Source organism: Ranitomeya variabilis, chromosome 1 (genome assembly GCF_051348905.1).
Source record: "Ranitomeya variabilis isolate aRanVar5 chromosome 1, aRanVar5.hap1, whole genome shotgun sequence".
NCBI lineage: Eukaryota > Metazoa > Chordata > Amphibia > Anura > Dendrobatidae > Ranitomeya > Ranitomeya variabilis.
This window is the reverse complement of record NC_135232.1, coordinates 200,717,070-200,738,213: the sequence shown is the minus strand read 5'-3', so window position 1 is coordinate 200,738,213 and position 21,144 is coordinate 200,717,070.

The window sequence follows — 21,144 nt, the reverse complement described above, 5'->3', positions numbered from 1 at the left end:
TTTGCAGGATAATAAACTATACGCCAAATTAGAAAAATCTGTATTTGCCGTACAAGGTTCAGCTTCTGGGTTTCCTAGTGTTTGCTGCAGGTTTCTGGATGGATTCCAATAAGATCCGTTCAGTTCTGGAATGGGATCTTCCAGAAAATCTGAAAGCATTACAACGCTTTTTGGGGTTTGCTAACTATTATTGGAAGTTTATCCAAAACTTCTTGTTGATTGTCAAACCCCTCACTGAGATGACAAAGAAAGGTACGGACTTCTTAAGGTGATCAGACTGCGCCCCTCAGGCATTTTCTCCATTGAAGAAGTGCTTTACCACTGCTCCTGTACTCTTTCAACTCCATGGTTCCCAACTATTGTTGAGGTTAATACATCTGAGGTGGGGGTCGAGGCTGTGTAGTCTCAAGGGTCGTCCCATGGTAAGTGGCATCCATGTGCCTTTTTCTGTAAAAAATTATCGTCAGCCGAAAGGAACTATGATGTGGGCAAAAGAGAACTTTTAGCCATCAAATTGGCTTCTGAGGAGTGGTGTCACTATTTGTAGGGGGCACCCTGTCACTGTCATTACTGATCATAAAAATTTGTTATACCTCGAAGCCGCTAAATGTCTTAAATCTAGACTAGCTATATGGTTTTTGTTTTTTTTATCAGGTTTAATTTTATTGTCACTTACTGTCCTGGGATTAAGAACATAAAAGCTGATGCTTTATCTTGGAGTTTCTCTGGGGGTGGTATATCGGATGACTCCGTGCCTATTTTACTGGAAGGGGTGGTCATCTCCATCATGTGTTCTCTCCTGGAGGGAGAGGTATTGAAGTCTCAGGACGCCCCTGCTTGTCCTTCAGGGAAATTATATGTACCAATGCATCTGCATCTCAAGGTTTTAAAGGGAACCTGTCACCCCCCCCCCCCAGGAGTTTTTAACTAAAAGAGCCACCTTGTGCAGCACTAATGCTGCATTCTGTCAAGGTGGCTCTTTTAGTTGTTGTCCCTTTCAACGCTAAAATAATCGTTTTTATAATTTGTCCCTCATACCTCGAATTGGTCCTGGGGGCATGTCTTTTCCCCCGGACACAAGCGCCTCCCAGCCGTCACTCAATACTCTGTGCGCCGGGCTCCGCCTCCTCTGTCTTCATTAACTTCCCTCTGGGGCTTCCGGATTTTCCGCCTTGTCAGAGACCACCGCGGCGTGTCCCTCGCTTCCCAGACAACCTTCCGTAGTCGGAGCAGCAGCCGCAACAGCAGCCACTTTGAGGAAGTCAGCACACAGCAGTCGCCCGTGTATTCTGCTGTGGCCCCGGCGCCTGCGCTGTAAGTTTTTTTTGGGCATGTGCAGTTTGCGCTGCCCTTCGAACTTACAGAGCAGGCGCCGGGGCCGCAGCAGAACACACGGGCGACTGCTGCGTGTTGACTTCCTCAAAGTGGTCGCTGTTGCGGCTGCTGCTCCGACCACGGAAGGTCGTCTGGGAAGCGAGGGACAAAGCGCAGTGGTCACTGACAAGGCGGTAAATCTGGGAGCTCCAGTGGGACATTAATGAAGGCAGAGGAGGCGGAGCCCGGCGCGCAGAGTATTGAGTGACGGCTGGGAGGCGTTTGTGTCCAAAGGAAAAGACATGCCCCCAGGACCAATTCGAGGTATTGGACAAATTATAAAAACGATTATTTTAGCGTTGAAAGGGACCACAACTTAAAGAGCCACATTGACAGAATGCAGCATTAGTGCTGCACAAGGTAGCTCTTTTAGTTAAAAACGCCTGGGGGGTGTCAGGTTCCCTTTAAGGTCACATCATAGCTCAGCTCTTGATGGTCATCCAGGTAGTAAAGCAACCTTGGACCTGCTTTCTGGTCGATTTTGGTGGCCAAGGTTGCATTGGAATGTAGTCGACTTTGTGTCTTCCTGTAATGTCTGTGCACTTTCAAAGACCCCGGATACTTAGCCATCTGGGGCTCTTCTACCATTAACCATTCCCAACCGGCCATGGACACATTTATCCATGGATTTTATTACAGAACTTTCTTCTTCCTCTGGTAAGACTTATTTTAGTTGTGGTGGATATGTTTAGTAAAATGGTGCACTTCATTGCGTTCCCTTCTCTACTTAACGCTAAGACTCTGGCTCAGGTTTGTCACTGAGATTGTGAAGCTTCGTGGGGTTCCCTCCGATGTGGTGTCAGATCGGGGGACCCAGTTTGTATCTAAATTCTGGAGGGCATTTTATTCTCATCTGGGGATGCATTTATCCTTTTCTGTATCATTCCATCCTCAAATCACCTAAGTTTGCTTTAAACAATTGTCGCAGTGAGTTGCCATTTTGTGGTGCATATGGCTTCCATCCATAGTTCTGTACCTTCAGTAAAGATGGGTCTTCAGGGGTTCCTGGGGAGGAAAGATTTTCTTCATCACGCTCATCTGGATGGCAAGGAGTTCAGAACAACGTAAAAATCATCTGAGACAGATACAAGCTCACGGCTGATAGGAAACTGTTGTCAGGTCCGGACCTGGGTGTCAATGATTTAATTTGACTGTCTACCAGAAATATTAAACTGAATGTTCCTTCCTGGATATTAGGTCCTAGGTTTATTGCTCCTTACAAGGTGGTTGCCGAAAATAACCCTGTGACTTTTCCTCTTGAAATTCCTCTAACTCTCAAAACTCACGTTTTCCACGGATCATTGCTCAAAAAATATGTAGCGCCTGTGGAGTCATCATCTTTTCTGCCGCGACAGGTCGTTGGTAATTTGGAGTTCCAGGTGACAAGAATTGTGGGTTCCTGTATGGTTCGCCTCTCTTTACAATACTTGATACACTGGAAGGGGTATGGTCGTGGGGAGAGGATGGGAATACCGGTATCAGAGGTTAATGCCAGTAATCTAATTCAGTCCTTCCATGCTGTCCATTCGGATACACACCTGGTCCCGAGGGTCCAGTGGCCCCTCGTAGAAGGGGAGGTACTGTCCTGGGGATGTCAAATCCCACTTGGAGACATGGAGTTAGAAGGTCACAATCGGTAATGAATCACAGGGGTTTTTTTTAGAGACAGTATGATTCGTGTCCTTTTTTAAATGGATTTCCTTTCCATCAGTGCTCAAAGGGCTAAGGACTCTTTCAATGCTAGCTGAGAAGATGCAACATTGTTGCGCTCAGTTGAAGATGTTGATATCACTTCCTCTCTTTACACATACTAGTTATGGGTGTTTCTTCCTTGCCGGTGAAAGAATCTTCTTCCTGGAAGTGTTGAGCTGTCTAGTGATAGAGTTGGGAGTAGTTAATGGAGTGTTTTGTGTGCAGTAGTTTTGTGAGTGTTTGTCTCCTCGTCCTTTTTCCTTATACTTTGTTTATTCCTCCCTTTCCCTTTCTTCCTCTCTATTTTTGATGATTGTTTTGTATGATAGTGATTTTCATTTAACTCTGTCTGTCTTTGTGTCTTGTTTTCCTTACATTTCTCTCCCATGCTTCATGTGTTGCGGGAGGGGTCAGATTGGGGTTTAACAGGAGCATAGTAAGGTTGGAGACCCAGACCTTATCTATTATTAAGAGTACCCCAGGGACAGGGATAGTTAGGGTCACAGTTCAAGGGACAGTTTTTTGTCCCTCTCCCTTACGTCAGACCATCACATCGTGACATCCACAGGCAGCATGTATGTGTCTACTGTCAGGTACACTTTAAGTTATAGTGCCAAAAAGCCTGTCAAAACACTACTGTTATCCTCAAATATCAGATAAGGTTCCAAATGGCCATAATACAATCGGATACTTTAATCAGTATAGCAAATGAAAAGCTTAACAATGCTCACCCAGCTTGCATCAGAGCTTACTTGATAATACTCAGAGGGCATTGGCTTCTCAATGGCTTTGAGGCATCCATCTTCAAAAATACATGGGTTAGCAATCCAGCACAACCATAAAATCCAAACTTTAATATAGGTTGATCCATTAAACACTGATGCAGAGCTATTGATCCATGTGAAAGAAAGGCTACCATGCAACGCATTTCAAACTATTGTAATTCTTTGTCACTCTGACCCCATGGTTCTACTTTACTTAACTTCGTAGCAGCCAAAACGTGCAGCCACACCTAGTGGGACTAAAGTGGGTTGGTCATTCAACTAAAATGTTGGTAGTGTCTAATTGTTTGAATTATCATTAACAAGCTGTCACGGCACAGCTGTCAGATGATCCGGGACCAGGGGCTCCTTCCCTGTTCCTAACACTAGGGGGCACCCTAGCTCACCCTTCTCCCCGGGATACTTCTGAAAGTGAAGCTGTTGGGGCCTCCACCCTTGCCTTATCTCCTAAGGTAGCCCTCCGTCTGTTCTCGTCCCCCACCGAGGGAAGAGGGGCACTACTGTGCACCGTAGCACACCAACCCGACAAACAAGGGTTAACAGAAAACTCCAGGTATACAAAATATTCACTCACGTATAACAGAGGAATGCACCAGGGCATGGATGTAGGGAAATAAACTAAAATAGAGAAGGATAGGGAGTTAGCACACATACAAACTAAATAACTATCACAGATAACTCCTCCAAGTCTCCTTCCCATATGAACTCCTCTCCCTCCATTAGCCATGCAGCAAATGCTTGCTTTGACAAGGATTTGTAACAGCCCAGATTATAAAGGGGAAAGGAATGGCTAACTGAGCTCAGCTGTGAACAAAGGGATTTCCGATTAACCCCTGTTCTGCCAGAAGGAATAAACACATTTGAAATGACAGAGAAGTGCCTCTTTTCAGCGCTGTAATAGGAGCAATCAGACGCTGCAGTCTTCTGGCTCCACACTGTCGAGTAACCCCATGACACAACCACTGCAACATGCAGCCTCAGCAGAACTGAAGTCTTTAGAAATTTACAGAAATTAATAGCCATCAAGCATTGCAGACAATTTAAGACCCAACCCTCCAGCTGTCATTCACCACAAGTCAAACAATTAGTGGGTTCATAAAAAAGGAACTGAGCTAGAATCCCAGCACTAAGAAAGAAATTCAAATTTTCCATAATAGGGGGGCGTGGTTTGCAGGGGAAGGGAGTAGGGTTGAGCGACTTTTACTTTTTCAGGATCGAGTCCAGTTTCGCGAAACCCGACTTTGTCAAAAGTCGGGTCGAGTGAAATCGGCCGATTATTGCGAAAAGTCGGGGATCCGACCGAAACACGAAACCCAATGCAAGGCAATGGAGAATCAAAGTCTGCAGTGAGTGGAGGACAGGAAAACACCAACAGAGCCCATTTTAATGCCAAAAACATCAATTCTTGTTACTTAAGCTTGTCAATCTTAATTTACCTTATAATAATAGCTAGCCATTGAAAATTTGGGGGTCATTTGGCAACAGTTGTGGGGGGAGTAGGGCTGGCTCAAGTTTTTCGTGGGCCCAGGAAACGCGGACTACGTCACGGCGGTGGAGCAGGGAGAGGTAAGTATTTCAACTTTGCAAGTGCTGTGATCCTGAGCAAGCAGGGGGGGGCACACTCGTTCGCATTGCCACTGGCATAGGGCCCCTCAAAGTACGGCGTTGTGATTGATGGCGGGGGCGCCTCCCACCGGCAGAGACACTTATGCGTACTATGAGGGGCCCTGTGCCAGTGACGTTGCCAATGAGGATGATTCTCAGGTGGCAATAGAAACTGGTGGCATTGCAAGGTCTGGTACAGGTTTATTGCAGGACACTTAATATATTATTGAACACAGGGTGCACTCTTGCCAAAGAATATGAAAAGAAACGAAAGGGTGCAGGACCAAGTCCACTAATTAGAAACACAAAAGACAAAGAAAAAAGAATGGACTATAAGAGGCCTGCACAGCCATATGTCAAAAAATACAAAAACAAGTTTATTGAACACCACAAAAACAACATTAAAAACATTTAAAATTACAACCATGTGTAAAACACCCCATTGTGTCCTGATATACAAACAGCAGTATATACAGTGTATAGCTACCGACCAACCTAAATGTAAATGCAATAACATATGCAATTAGAACCAAACATATTTAAGATAGAAGCAGTATATAATGCGATTTTATGCACACCAGATATATAACATTCCATGCAAGACTCAAAATACGTTACCAACTGATGATAAAGTATGTGGCAAATGCACCATCAAGGAATGCGTCCTGCATAAGTGAATGACCCTAGTGAATAAAGCAAGGTTCCCTTCAGGGAAACCTATATGGCTGGTGCGCCGTCAATGCTGATACCTATCTGAACCAAAGTCATAGTGCATACAAGTCAAAGGGTCGGAAGATAGAGCTATAGCTGCGAGGCCACATGCCATAAATGGCCAGTAAGTGGTCAGGAGAGGGTGTAGGAAACAAAACCCCACGCGTATCGCCGCCGCAGCGGCTTCGTCAGGAGAAGTGGGGTGTGTGGTGTACAACCTACATATAAATAGAATATTAAGTGCATGAAATAATGATGGTGCATTTGCCACATACTTTATCATCAGTTGGTAACGTATTTTGAGTCTTGCATGGAATGTTATATATCTGGTGTGCATAAAATCGCATTATATACTGCTTCTATCTTAAATATGTTTGGTTCTAATTGCATATGTTATTGCATTTACATTTAGGTTGGTCGGTAGCTATACACTGTATATACTGCTGTTTGTATATCAGGACACAATGGGGTGTTTTACACATGGTTGTAATTTTAAATGTTTTTAATGTTGTTTTTGTGGTGTTCAATAAACTTGTTTTTGTATTTTTTGACATATGGCTGTGCAGGCCTCTTATAGTCCATTCTTTTTTCTTTGTCTTTTATTGCAGGACACTTGTGATGTTGATTTGCAAGAAAGTGGTCCTCAACCCAGCAGAAACAGTTAATTGACACATGGAACATTGGCCCACATGGCTGAGTATGCCTTGCGTATCCTAAAAAGGGACTCCCGCATTGTTAAAATGATAACCGATGACGACAACTGGTTGGCCTGCCTCATGGATACAAGATATAAAGGAAAACTGCAAAATATCATGCCACATGAGAACCTAGGTCAAATATTGGCTACCAAACAAGCAACTCTTGTAGACCGTTTGGTTCAGGCATTCCCAGCACACAGCGGCGGTGATGGTTCTCACACGAGCTGCAGGGGGCAACATGGCAGAGGTGCTAGAGGTGCAGAAATCCGAAGTGGCGTTGGACAGAGGGGTTTTATGACAAGGTTGTGGAATGATTTTGCAATGACCGCTGACACGACAGGGACAGCTGCATCGATTCAAAGTGACAGGAGACAGCATTTGTCCAGTATGGTTACAAACTACTTTTCCGCCCTTATCGATGTTCTCCCTCACAGGTCATTCCCCTTTGATTACTGGGCATCTAAACTAGACACCTGGCCTGAATTGCCAGAATATGGATTACAGGACCTCGATTGCCCTGCTGTCAGTGTGCTTTCAGAAAGAGTGTTCAGTGCTGCTGGTTCAATACTGACCGAAAAAAGGACACGTCTGGCTACCAAAAATGTTGATTATCTAACCTTCATTTAAATTAACCAATCATGGATTTCACATTCTTTTGCCCCACCTTCCCCTGCTGACACGTAGCTTGCCTGAAAGATGACTTGCTTTTGAGGGGAGACACTGAACCCCAACTCTGGCCCTGTGGTATAACACAACACTATGAACGTGGCAGAAAGTGGCAGCCTGATATACGACGCACTAGCAGTACAGCTGAATATACACTGTGTGAGAATTTGAATCTCCATTTTTTGGGGGGAGACACTGAACCCTAACTCTGGCCCTGTGGTATAACACAACACTATGAACGTGGCAGAAAGTGGCTGCCTGATATACGACGCACTAGCAGTACAGCTGAATATACACTGTGTGAGAATTTGAATCTCAATTTTTTGGGGGGAGACACTGAACCCTAACTCTGGCCCTGTGGAATAACACAACACTATGAACGTGGCAGAAAGTGGCTGCCTGATATACGACGCACTAGCAGTACAGCTGGATATACACTGTGTGAGAATTTGAATCTCCATTTTTTGGGGGGAGACACTGAACCCTAACTCTGGCCCTGTGGTATAACACAACACTATGAACGTGGCAGAAAGTGGTTGCCTGATATATGACACACTAGCAGTACTGCAGAATATAAACTGTGTGAGAAATACTATCTCACTTTTGGGGGGAGACACTGAACCACAGCTCTGGCCCAGTGGTATAACACAACACTATGAACGTGGCAGAAAGTGGTTGCCTGATATATGACACACTAGCAGTACTGCAGAATATAAACTGTGTGAGAATTACTATCTCACTTTTGAGGGGAGACACTGAACCACAACTCTGGCCCAGTGGTATAACACAACACTATGAACGTGGCAGAAAGTGTCTGCCTGATATATGACACACTAGCAGTACTGCAGAATATAAACTGTGTGAGAATTACTATCTCACTTTTGGGGGGAGACACTGAACCACAACTCTGGCCCAGTGGTATAACACAACACTATGAACGTGGCAGAAAGTGGCTGCCTGATATACGACACACTAGCAGTACAGCAGAATATAAACTGTGTGAGAATTACTATCTCACTTTTGGGGGGAGACACTGAACCACAACTCTGGCCCAGTGGTATAACACAACACTATGAACGTGGCAGAAAGTGGCTGCCTGATATACGACACACTAGCAGTACAGCAGAATATAAACTGTGTGAGAATTACTATCTCACTTTTGGGGGGAGAAACTGAACCACAACTCTGGCACAGTGGTATAACACAACACTATGAACGTGGCAGAAAGTGGCTGTAATTATTATTATTAAAAAAAAAAAAATTACTGCAATAACACGCTCCCTAGTCCCTACAATGATCTCAGGACAAGTATGGCAGCAATAAAAAGGACTTCAGAACAAAAAAGTGTGGACAAATAAACAAGACAGGTAACTGTGCAGAAAGGAGCAACAGGATTTTTGCTTTGAAAAAAGCAGTTGGTTTGCACAGCACCGTGCACACAGCTCTGCAGCTGCTGCACTAAAATACGACCTCCACTGTCCCTGCACAAAAAGGTGGTGTGGGACAGTGAAAATCGCTCCAGCACAAGCGGTTTGGGGGTTTATATTTCCTCCCTAACTCTGTCCCTGCTTCTGACTAACTGCAGCAAACTCTCCCTATGCTCAGATCGACAGAAGTAAGATGGCGGTCGGCGTGCACGCCCCTTTATAGCCCCTGTGACGCCGCAGACAGCAAGCCAATCACTGCCATGCCCTTGTCTAACATGGTGGGGACAGAGACCTATGTCATCACGCTGCCCACACTCTTTCATTGGATGAAAACCAGCGGTAACATCGTCAGAAGAAACCCGACTTTGGCGCTCTGATCGTGTACCGCATGGCCGATCCCACACTAGGATCGGTTCGAGTTTCATGAAACCTGACTTTGCCTAAAAGTCGGCGATTTCTGAAAATGATCGATCCGTTTTGCTCAACCCTAGAAGGGAACAGACGTGTTCCTTTGGAGCTCCTGCTAATTCCCCTTAAAAAGCTTGCAAAAGCCTGCTAAAAGTGGATATATGGATGGCAGAGGCATTTATAACATGCCTAGAAGCAAACTGATGCAGAGGGGACTTGATCCCACAAAACCTGCAGGAAAACAGAGCCAGGGAGAGACAAAGAAGAGTTGCGACCTTATAACACCTGGAGAGACCCGGACCAGCTCCGCAGCCACAAAGCCCGGCCCTCCCCGCACTAAGCCTGACATGGTGCAGCAGAGGTCACCGCGACACCAAGTAACCCTGAGCGGTAAGATGTCCCCGTCGGCTCTGGAGCAGACCCGCGGCGCCGGGGAGGGAGGACGGAGGGCTGTGACTGCTCAGCGCGCCGGAAAATCCAAGATGGCGCCCGCACCAGAGTCACCGCTGATTGACACAGCAGCGAGGGAGCAGGAAACCACGCCGCAACAGAGGGACAAGCCGGAAATCAACGCCGAGGACAGACATCGCAAAGCAGAAGCTGCAAGGCGGAGACAGCACACTGGCAGCGACTGCTCAGCGGACACCCGACTGAGCTCCAGCAGGCAATCAGGACACAAGAGCCGGACAGAAGAGACTATCCAGCTCACGGCAAGCCGGGGTCACAGACCCGGAAGTGAATCGACGCTCTCGCCGCCGCTGCAGTTAAGGTACGATGCCCTGGCATTTGTGCCAAAGAAGCAGGCTGAGTCACGGCCACAGGAGAGAGCAATGGCAGAAGAGGTCATGGGTGATGAGGTAGGCGGGTCCTACCGGGGAGACTCGGTCCTGAGGGGGCAGAGAGAAAATTCATTGAGCGGCACGGAGCTTCCTTTGATGGGCGCATGGGGAACAGCTGCGGTGGGGGAGGAGGGAGTCCCGCCGCTGCAGGCTCTGCAGAGGAATTACAAAGCGGTGAGTGGAACGTCGCCACTAATTTTTAATGCCGGGAAACCTGCACAATATATAACTGTGACATCCCTGACCACCAATGCGACTTTACTACTATTAAGGGGGACTGCAGTGGGAACGTGGTAAATAAGAAACAATCGGGCAGAAACGGCAATGAGGAGGGAGAGGAGCCTGAGGAGGGGTCAGACAAGGAGGAGGGAATATGGCCAGCAAGCAGTGCTGGAACAGCGCCAACAATATCGCCTCTGCTACATAGCACCATACAATCTCCACTGAACTTGGAAAAATATGCCTCTCTAGTCTCACCTTACAGTACCCCAAAATTCAAAGGGATGGCCCATGAAACCCTTAACAATAGACAAATAAGTAGAGACTCATCTGCTAAAGGGTCATCACCAGAACCCTGGATCGATTGCGACCAGTCCTCTGACACCCCAGTGGGTGATTTTCTCACACATTTGAAGTCAGAACAAAATATGTTGGTAGAAGAACTCAATCTGATATGTGAAAGAGGACTCAGAGGAATGTTGACAAAATTATCCCCCCATCGCATTTCTTCTATGGAATCATCCAATAAAGACAGCATCATCTCAGGAGTCCAAAAGGAACAGGAGGTTGTAAATTATGATTCAGATAACTCCTCTGACTTATCAGAGGGGTCAGAAAATTCCCATTCAGATGAATCTATAAAAATGACAGACAACTCTGATAGTGAGGACAGTGACTCTTACAATTCCACAGATTCTAATGCAACCTCCACCCAGAATTCCCTTCCAGGGAGCCCTATGGAGTTTGAGACCCATGTGCCTACAAAACAAAGTCAAAAGAACCCGGATGAGAGACATGAAATCCATTCTCCGACTACTTTAATAGATAACATTCCAGCTTCCGATGACCACCCATCCGAAAGCTTCATGATAGACATTTGCAGAGCTTTTTTAACATCAACAAATATTTTGAAGAGGGGCAACAACCATACTGGTTATGAACCAAAAATTTCCGTTTCTCAACAACCAAACACGGAAAGAGCCTCTGAATCATTTATTAAACAGCTCTTTAAAGATTTAGCTCATTTTATTGTTGGTGACACTAAATTTTGCCCTAACAGGGACAGCAGTACTCTGCTTCAAGACCAAAGGAGGATGGAACCTCTGGTCCAAGATTATCGTACATCGCTTCCTGCCCAGACTGGCAACCCGCACGTATTCTTGGACTCTCTGGAGGGGATCCAAAAAGACATCACATTCTTCAGAGAATATCTGGCCAACTATGAGGACTTGAGAAGAAAAGACAATATTAAAATAAGGGGCATTCCTGAATCGATTCAACCTACACAACTAAAAGAGTATATTTCTAAAATGATCTCCCATCTGTTACCCAAAAGAGAAGGGGAAAATTTAATTGAGAAAGTCTTCAGAATCCAAAGGCCTCCATCTCTCCATTCACATCTTGCCTGCGACGTCATTGTGTCCTTCTTCCCCACAGGAGTTAAAAACCTTCTTGGGTTGACAAGATACTCAAAAGTTCTACCAGCCCCATACAGTAACCTATCTTTTTTTAAGGACCTGACAAAAATAACGTTACAAAGACGCAAATCTTTTCTCCAAACCACTCACACTCACACACGCTGGAATCCGCTACCTGTAGACAAAGTCTTCCAACCTACATGTCAAACTTGCTTCAAAGGCGTACACCCTCTCAAGTCTGGAGGAGGGAATGACTCTCCTAAAAAAAGTGGGGCTATTGTTTTCTTCAACTCCACCTGATGCCGCCCCTCTGGCCACACCGGAATCATACCCTACTTGAAATAAGTATACTTTCCACTTGAATGTCTTACTGATACTGAACCGGACATTGCCCTCCAAGAGGTTTCTGGGTCACTTTAGGTGACCCCGGACCGGGCAGGTTTTCATGTTTTACTGAGTGCTACAGATTTTAGTCTTGTATTTCAATTTGAATAATTATTTTCACGATGGAAGCATTGTTGAACCCAGTAATACATTTATCTACTTCACAAGCACAAGCTCATGTATTCATATAAGAACTCTATTTTAGGCTAGTTTTCAGGTTTCATGAAGCTACCATCCACCTCTCGTGTCTCCCCTTTTCCTCATAGATTGTAAGCTTGCGAGCAGCAGGGCCCTCATTCCTCCTGGTATCTGTTTTGAACTGTGATTTCTGTTATGCTGTAATGTCTGTTGTCTGTATAAGTCCCCTCTATAAGTTGTAAAGCGCTGCGGAATATGTTGGCGCTATATAAATAAAATTATTATTATTATTATTATTAAGCTACAACACATAATCTTATATTTCAGTTACACTGTTTAAGCTTTTTCAATAATACTTTAATCTACATCATAAGTTAATGTACACATGTGGGAATTCTGTTTCAGGATGTATAGTAAAAATATGACTTCTATACGTTTGTAAACCTGCCTTTTCTCCCCCTATTTTCATAGGGGTTTCCTTTCCTTATCTCATATCCTTCCCCTTCCCTTCCTCCCCCTCCTGGTTTACCCTATCCTGTTAAAAATTGTTAAAATCCCAATAAAATGTTTTGAAATTTTTTTTTTTTTTCCATAATAGCTGTTTTGAGTTGGATTGCCTCCTTGGGCATAACAGATTAAGCTCCTATTATAGACCCCAGTAGTGTATCAGAGGGTGGTCTCGTCAAACTCAAATCTGACAGGTGGACCAACCCCTATCAGAGTGTATCAAAAGTGTGTAACCCCTCCTCCCCTCCCTGTCAGCAGCTGTCCCTCCGGCTGGCTGCCAGCTTTTGATATAGTCTGACATTGTTAATTGGATCCAGTGATTATTATCCCAGTATTTGTTTTATATTAGATTTTTTTTTCATATGTAGTTGTGTGACTGCATTCTGTAATCAGGGGCAGTGTGTTTTATTACCAATGGTATGTCTCTATCAAAAAGACTACTTTGGTCATTATATGTTGTATTAAGTTTACTCTTATTTGCAAGTGCTGACCGCTACACATTTTTCATTGAAGCAGCGACAGCATAATTTTTCAGCGTGTCCTGGGGTTGTGTTAGGTGTGATATCCAGCTAGATGCTCGGGGTGGTTAGCAGATAAAAAAGCCACAAAGACGCCGCACCCTGTACAGATAATGTCCAGTGTAAGAGTTATGCAGCAATACGGCCAGCTAACCACAGAGACGCCATTGCAATGTTAGCTAATTCTCAACATTGCATGATAGTATAATTCTCAATATTATGAAAAAATGACAGTTATTACCAATGAGCACATATAGTGCAAAATTGTGCTTTATAACACACCCAGCTGTTTATTTTATATCCTATGATTCTCATTTTTACACTTTATAACACCAGGGTCATTATATGGGCACATTATGTAAGCTCAGCATGTGGTTATGTTATGTTATCTCATCTAAACAGAGTAGCTGTCTACGCCCACCGAAGCATCAAAAAGCAAGTTTGATGACACAAAAATCTCAGAACAACGGATTAAAGTTGAAAAATTTGACAAAGACATTTCAATAATATAAAAATTCTTACAGAATATAAAAAGCAAAAACATTAAATAGTACTATGAACATGCACCAACACACTTCTTACAAAATAAATAATATAATGTTACAAGGCAGGTACAGCATTTATCCAGTATATTCTGGACATATTATGTATAATTATTAGTTAATTTTTTCAACCCATAGCCGACAAAGCTTAGCAGACAAGCACACTGTGGCTCTACAAGCCATTTACCATGTCAGAGTTTCTGGGGGTAGATATACAATCTCTACAAGACAATGCTATGACCACTAACTAAATGCAGATCATTAATACTGACCATTAACTAGATGCTAGCAGATGTTAGCTAGCAGTGTGAAGCTGATAGACAAGAACATTTTTGATTAAAATGATAATTTCTGACAGAACAATGGATTAAACTTGAAAATTTTGACAAAGACATTTCAATAATATAAAAATTCTTACAGAATATAAAAAGCAAAAACATTAAATAGTACTATGAACATGCACCAACACACTTCTTACAAAATAAATAATATAATGTTACAAGGCAGGTACAGCATTTATCCAGTATATTCTGGACATATTATGTATAATTATTAGTTAATTTTTTCAACCCATAGCCGACAAAGCTTAGTCAGGTGGATTTAGATTTATTTAAATTCACAGGTGGTGTATGTACACATGCATGATTTAGTTTAAAATCATATAGTTCAGCGATAATGTCAGGTGCTGGACAGTCATTTATCAGTCTTTCATACGTATCACAGAAAGATTTTAGTTTGATCTGTGCGAGTTTGATATGGACGTACTGAGCAGACATGGCAATAAAGATTTTGTGTTAGCTAATTCTCAACGCTGTTTATTTTATATCCTAGGATTCTCATTTTTACACTTTATAACACCAGGGTCATTATATGGGCACATTATGTAAGCTCAGCATGTGGTTATGTTATGTTATCTCATCTAAACAGAGTAGCTGTCTACGCCCACCGAAGCATCAAAAAGCAGGTTGATGACACAAAAATCTCAGAACAACGGGTTAAGCTTGAAAATTTTGATGACACAAATATAACACATCAGCCCCACTGTATTGGACATATTATGTATATCCTGTGTTTTTGTAGCATTATATGATTCTGTGATTCTCATTTATATGCGTTTTATAACACAGCAGGCTCACTGTACGGGAATATTATGTATATCATGTGTTTTTGACAGGTATAAAGCGGTTGTTTTATACATTTCTAAAAAGCAAAGACACGATATTGTAAAAGTTTAAAGATTTTAATGTAATAAAATAAATACAGCTCAAAGACATTTCAATACTATAAAAATTCTTACAGAATATAAAAAGTAAAAATCATCACATGTACAATTAACATACATCATTACACTTCTTACAAAATAGATAATATACAGTGTTACAGCTCAACTACAGCAGCACATTTCAGGGGGATTACAGCGTGATGTACAACAGCATTCAGTGGTGATGAGTTTAATAAGATATAGTATCACTTATTTTACAAGTGTTCAGAAAATGGTGGCAGCAACATTTTCAACACTGTCAGGGTCTGTGTTAAGATGTGTTTACCAAATATGTGTTCTGACCTATAGGTAATTAATTAAAACAAGCTATAAAAATGTTCGTGTTTTTTTGTTGTGTTAAAATCATACTGGATCAGCACTGCTGTTGACACCTCCAGGGTTGTCTTGGATGTGTAAAACTGTAGTTGAATCAAGTAATAGCCTCTGGGGATACTGTGTAGTTATTGCGCTGCAAACTGTCTTTCGCCCGCTTCTAGCTGCTGGCGATCTTCTGGAACTAGCCAGCATCTGTAGAGACTTCTTAATGAGGCTGGCTCTATAAGATCTTTGCGGTATTATTTTAGCTAATTTTTCAGCCCATAGTCAGTCAGGTTTAGTCAGGTGGATTTAGATTTATTTAAATTCACAGGTGGGGTGTATGTACACAAGCATGATAGGGCTGATTGCCCCTTTTGATATAGTTTGATATTGTTAATCTGATACAGTGATTATTATCCCAGTATTTGTTTTTATATTAGATTTTCATTTTATATTTACAATAACTATTATCCCAGTATTTGTTTTTATATCCTATTAGATTTTCATTTATATTATGTTTATGGCCATGTTACAACACCCGCAAGTATGAAGCAGTGTGTTTTTATACGCTTATAAAAAAGCAAAGACACTATATTGTAAAAGTTTAAACGTGTATTTTATTCACAGTGTTCACTAGTCAGGTGGATTAGATTTATTTAAATTCACAGGGGGTGTATGTACACATGCATGATTTAGATTAATGCCAGGTTTAGTCAGGTGGATTTAGGTTTATTTAAATTCACAGGTGGGGTGTATGTACACATGCATGATTTAGTTTAAAAGCATAGAGTCCAGCGATAATGTCAGGAGTTGGACAGGCATTTATCAGTCTTTCATACATATCACAGAAAGATTTTAGTTTGATCTGTGCGAGTTTGATATGGACGTACTGAGCAGACATGGCAATAAAGATTTTGATGTGTTCATCATTCCACACAGAGCTCCCTGTGCAAGATGAATGTTCAGCAACCTTCTGTTTTTTACTTACACGACGCCGCGATACTGAGCGTTTCTTTAGAGGTAGTACACTGCCAAAATCGCTAGAAGATCCTGCAAGAGCAGTATCTGCAGATTGTACAGTTTGACACACACGTATATTGCCCTGGTTATTACTCTTCTTACCCGCGACGAGCTGCGCAATTTCTCTGTTTTCAGGAGTAACTTGTGGAATGCTGATTGCGCTATTGGCTTCCTGAGTTATGCAGGGACTAGCGTTCTGCGATGGAAATCTCTCTCTTGAAACATCCTTATATTTTTGATGTGGAATCTTGGGGCATGGATTCCCGGGGTGTTTGGGTGCCGCGTAGTTTTCCTCACAATCCACAACACAGATGGGCGAAAGAGGAGTTGTTCTCACAGTCGCATTAGCTCTTTGTGGTTGATTCTGTGCAGCTCCGTAATTACGCCGCTGCAAATCTCGTGGTTGAAGATCCGGCGTATCTAAAAGAAAAGATGCAAGTGTCTGTTACCCGCAAAATCGGTGTAAAATTGGAAAAGCTACACGTCGACACTTATCAATGATCCTGCGTAATATTTGAAAAGTTAACTATGACAGCTATCCATGAAATCATAGTAACAATGTTTTGCATAAATCCAGTATAGAGCAGACCAGATATATACTTACAAGTATGAACCGGGAATTGCACCTCCGCAGCTACTGGTTTAACGGACGTCGCACTGTTCGAACTCGTCGAGACGGGGATATTCTCTTTTTCAAATTTAATTTTTCTGACAGCTAGTTTCACAGATGTAAATAAAATATGACTATTAGTTAATACAGAATTGATTTTCTACACAAAAGTGAGAATCGTATGTATTTCAAGTGAACCGTCACCTTTTCTTTTCTTGCTTGAGACACCTGCTTAATGAATTTCCACGGCTTTTAGGCGCAGCGGGTAGCGGCGAAATTACAGTGTTCTTGACATCTATGATCTCGACGTCTGAATCCAGATTGTCACATGGTTCGGGAACACACCAGTTTTCTGGCATATAGACCGGTGGATACGTGTCAGTATCTGTATGAGAAATTGCACTTAGTTCGTGTTTACATACAAAGGATTAAAGCAGCTGATACAGTATAATATAGTTTTACGGTATAACCCGTGTTTATGGTGTATTTGTTTTATTAATTTAACCGTATATTTATTATGACATAATTTGTGTAATACAATAGTTAATAGCTGTTATAGTTTTACGGTATAACCAGTATTTATGGTGTAAAATTAATATAGCAAGGCTTATTCCGTATTACCTATGTTTGCTTAGTATAAACATATTTATGCAGCAGTCACAAATTTAGTTGCTGAGGTGTATAAAATAGGTGTATATAACAACGAGCTTAACATAAAATTGACATATCAATCTGATGTTCAAAGTATTGATTTTCTGGATGTTACCTTCAAGATAGATGACGCCCGTCAAATTCAGACGGATGTCTTCAGAAAATCCACATCCGTTAATGCTCTTTTACATGCCGGCTCAGCACATAACCATAGCACCATTGGGGCCGTCCCGGTCGGACAGTTCTTGAGGGTGAGGCGGATATGCTCCACGGATAATAGTTTCTTTGCAGAGGCGGACGATCTGAGGGAGCGTTTTGAGGCACGGGGCTATAGCCGTAGGACCATCAAGCGGGGGTTCGAAAGAGCCAGAAGGACACCTCGGAGGGACTTACTATATTCAAAAAATGACGTACGGTGCATGTGTACAAAAGCAGACAGAGTCCGTTTCATTACGACGTATAATCATGAATGGCCAAAAGTTCGACAAATCTTAAATAAACATTGGCCTGTTTTGCTGACAGAACCGGCATTGGTCCCTGCATTGGGAGAGTTTCCATCAATGACCGCCAGAAGATCTCCCAATCTTGGTAATTTCTTGGTCCAGAGTCATTATGTCCCCCCGTTTTCGAACCCATTTGGCACTAGGGGCCCACTGTTGGGGTCTTTTAAGTGCGGCCATTGCCTTGCATGTGCTAACATGACACGAATCGCGTCCTTTAAATCCTCTGACGGATCCAAGGTATACGACATCAGACAACACATCACATGTGGTACGTCTAATGTCGTGTACTATGCGACGTGCAGATGCTCTCTGATATATGTGGGACTCACATCCAGAGAGCTCCGCATACGTGTTCGTGAACATGTTAGGGAAATAGGTGCGGCACGGACCACCAATGATGATTCTGACCTGAAGACACTCCCCCGCCATTTTAAACAATTCCATAATTGTGATGCGGGGTCTCTTCAGGTTAGAGGGATAGAATGTGTCCACCTCGGGGTCAGAGGTGGAAATTATAAGAAAGTATTGGCACAACGGGAGGCGGCCTGGATTGTCCGCCTCAACACCCTGACCCCCAATGGACTCAATGAATCCCTCAGCTTTTCTTCTTTTCTGGGTTAAATATATTTACATAATATATTATCTATCTCAGCCTTGTGACCATTCCCCCTTAGATTATTTGTGGATTTATTACTTCCTGTTGCGCCCCTGCCCAGTATATTTATCTGGGTTCCCGGTAATGTGGGTCTCTTATTTGGGACTGTTTCTGTTTTTAATTTGTTTTTATTCATTGTATTCTCTCCTTTGTGTCATTTTTTAGCTTATATTGCACTTCTGTCTTGCTCCGGCTTTCAGGACATCTCGTTTATGTGAATTTCATCGTATGCTGCAACATCTATATGCGCTGCCATCTTTACAAGCATCCTTTATATTAATATGATATGGACATCCATGTATTATATATGAAAAACTTCCCTTCCCCCTTTTTTTCTGCTTGTTCCGTTGCTTGTAATCTGTATACTTATATAACACATTGGTTTTGTGTTGGATTTTCATTTATAGTATTACATATTGCGGGTTATGTTGCACATATATATATGTGTATATACATATATACATGTATGTACATGCATTTTTTATATCTACTTACCATGGCCCGGTATCGCCACGGTGCGCATGCGCTGCTTGCGGCTCCACGCATTCCTGTTCGGAGCGGCGTCTCTTGGGTCTCGCGCAGGCGCCGCTGGAATCTCCGGCGGCGTCTGTAGTGACACCTGATGCCAGCTCTGACGTGGGATGGGGCGCCGCGGGTGCGCATGCGCCGCATCGCTGGCGGCTATTGGTCCAGGTATCCCATGTGACACCGTCACATGGGTTAGATCTCACACTATTTGAAGGGTCCTGATTTGCCTTGGGGCACCTCCCCTTGAGAAAGCCAAACATTCGCGTTGCGAAACGCGCGTTGGGGTCTTCCACGGATCGGTCCCTGCCTGGCCTACACCGCCCCCCTGCATTCTAGTGGTAAGCAGTGTCCTGTTACCCTTATTCCTTATTGTGGTGCGTGCATTTGTCTCCCAAAGCGGTGATACGGCCAAAATATTTATTTGCTTCCCTAGCAGCACTCCATGTGTTCCATGTGTGGGAGTTTGCGGTGTGGTCTTGGCAAGTGACTCACTCTGTTTTAACCATCCCTTTTCCACTTGTTTACCATGTACTTATGCACTTTTATGCTTGTGAATTAATAAATATTTATATTTTGCACTATTCTTCTGCTCCGCTGGTACTCCTTTTCTTCAATAAGTGTCGACGTGTAGCTTTTCCAATTTTACATCGATTTTGCGGGTAACAGACACTTGCATCTTTTCTTTTAGATACGCCGGATCTTCAACCACGAGATTTGCAGCGGCGTAATTACGGAGCTGCACAGAATCAACCACAAAGAGCTAATGCGACTGTGAGAACAACTCCTCTTTCGCCCATCTGTGTTGTGGATTGTGAGGAAAACTACGCGGCACCCAAACACACCGGGAATCCATGCCCCAAGATTCCACATCAAAAATATAAGGATGTTTCAAGAGAGAGATTTCCATCACAGAACGCTAGTCCCTGCATAACTCAGGAAGCCAATAGCGCAATCAGCATTCCACAAGTTACTCCTGAAAACAGAGAAATTGCGCAGCTCGTCGCGGGTAAGAAGAGTAATAACCGGGGCAATATACGTGTGTGTCAAACTGTACAATCTGCAGATACTGCTCTTGCAGGATCTTCTAGCGATTTTGGCAGTGTACTACCTCTAAAGAAACGCTCAGTATCGCGGCGTCGTGTAAGTAAAAAACAGAAGATTGCTGAACATTCATCTTGCACAGGGAGCCCTGTGTGGAATGATGAACACATCAAAATCTTTATTGCCATGTCTGCTCAGTACGTCCATATCAAACTCGCACAGATCAAACTAAAATCTTTCTGTGATACATATGAAAGACTGATAAATGCCTGTCCAACTCCTGACATTATCGCTGAACTATATGCTTTTAAACTAAATCATGCATGTGTACATACACCCCACCTGTGAATTTAAATAAACCTAAATCCACCTGACTAAACCTGGCATTAAACTAAATCATGCATGTGTACATACACCCCCTGTGAATTTAAATGAATCTAATCCACCTGACTAGTGAACACTGTGAATAAAATACAAGTTTAAACTTTTACAATATAGTGTCTTTGCTTTTTTATAAGTGAATAAAAACACACCGCTTCATACTTGCTGGTGTTGTAACATGGCCATACACATAATATAAATGAAAATCTAATAGGATATAAAAACAAATACTGGGATAATAGTTACTG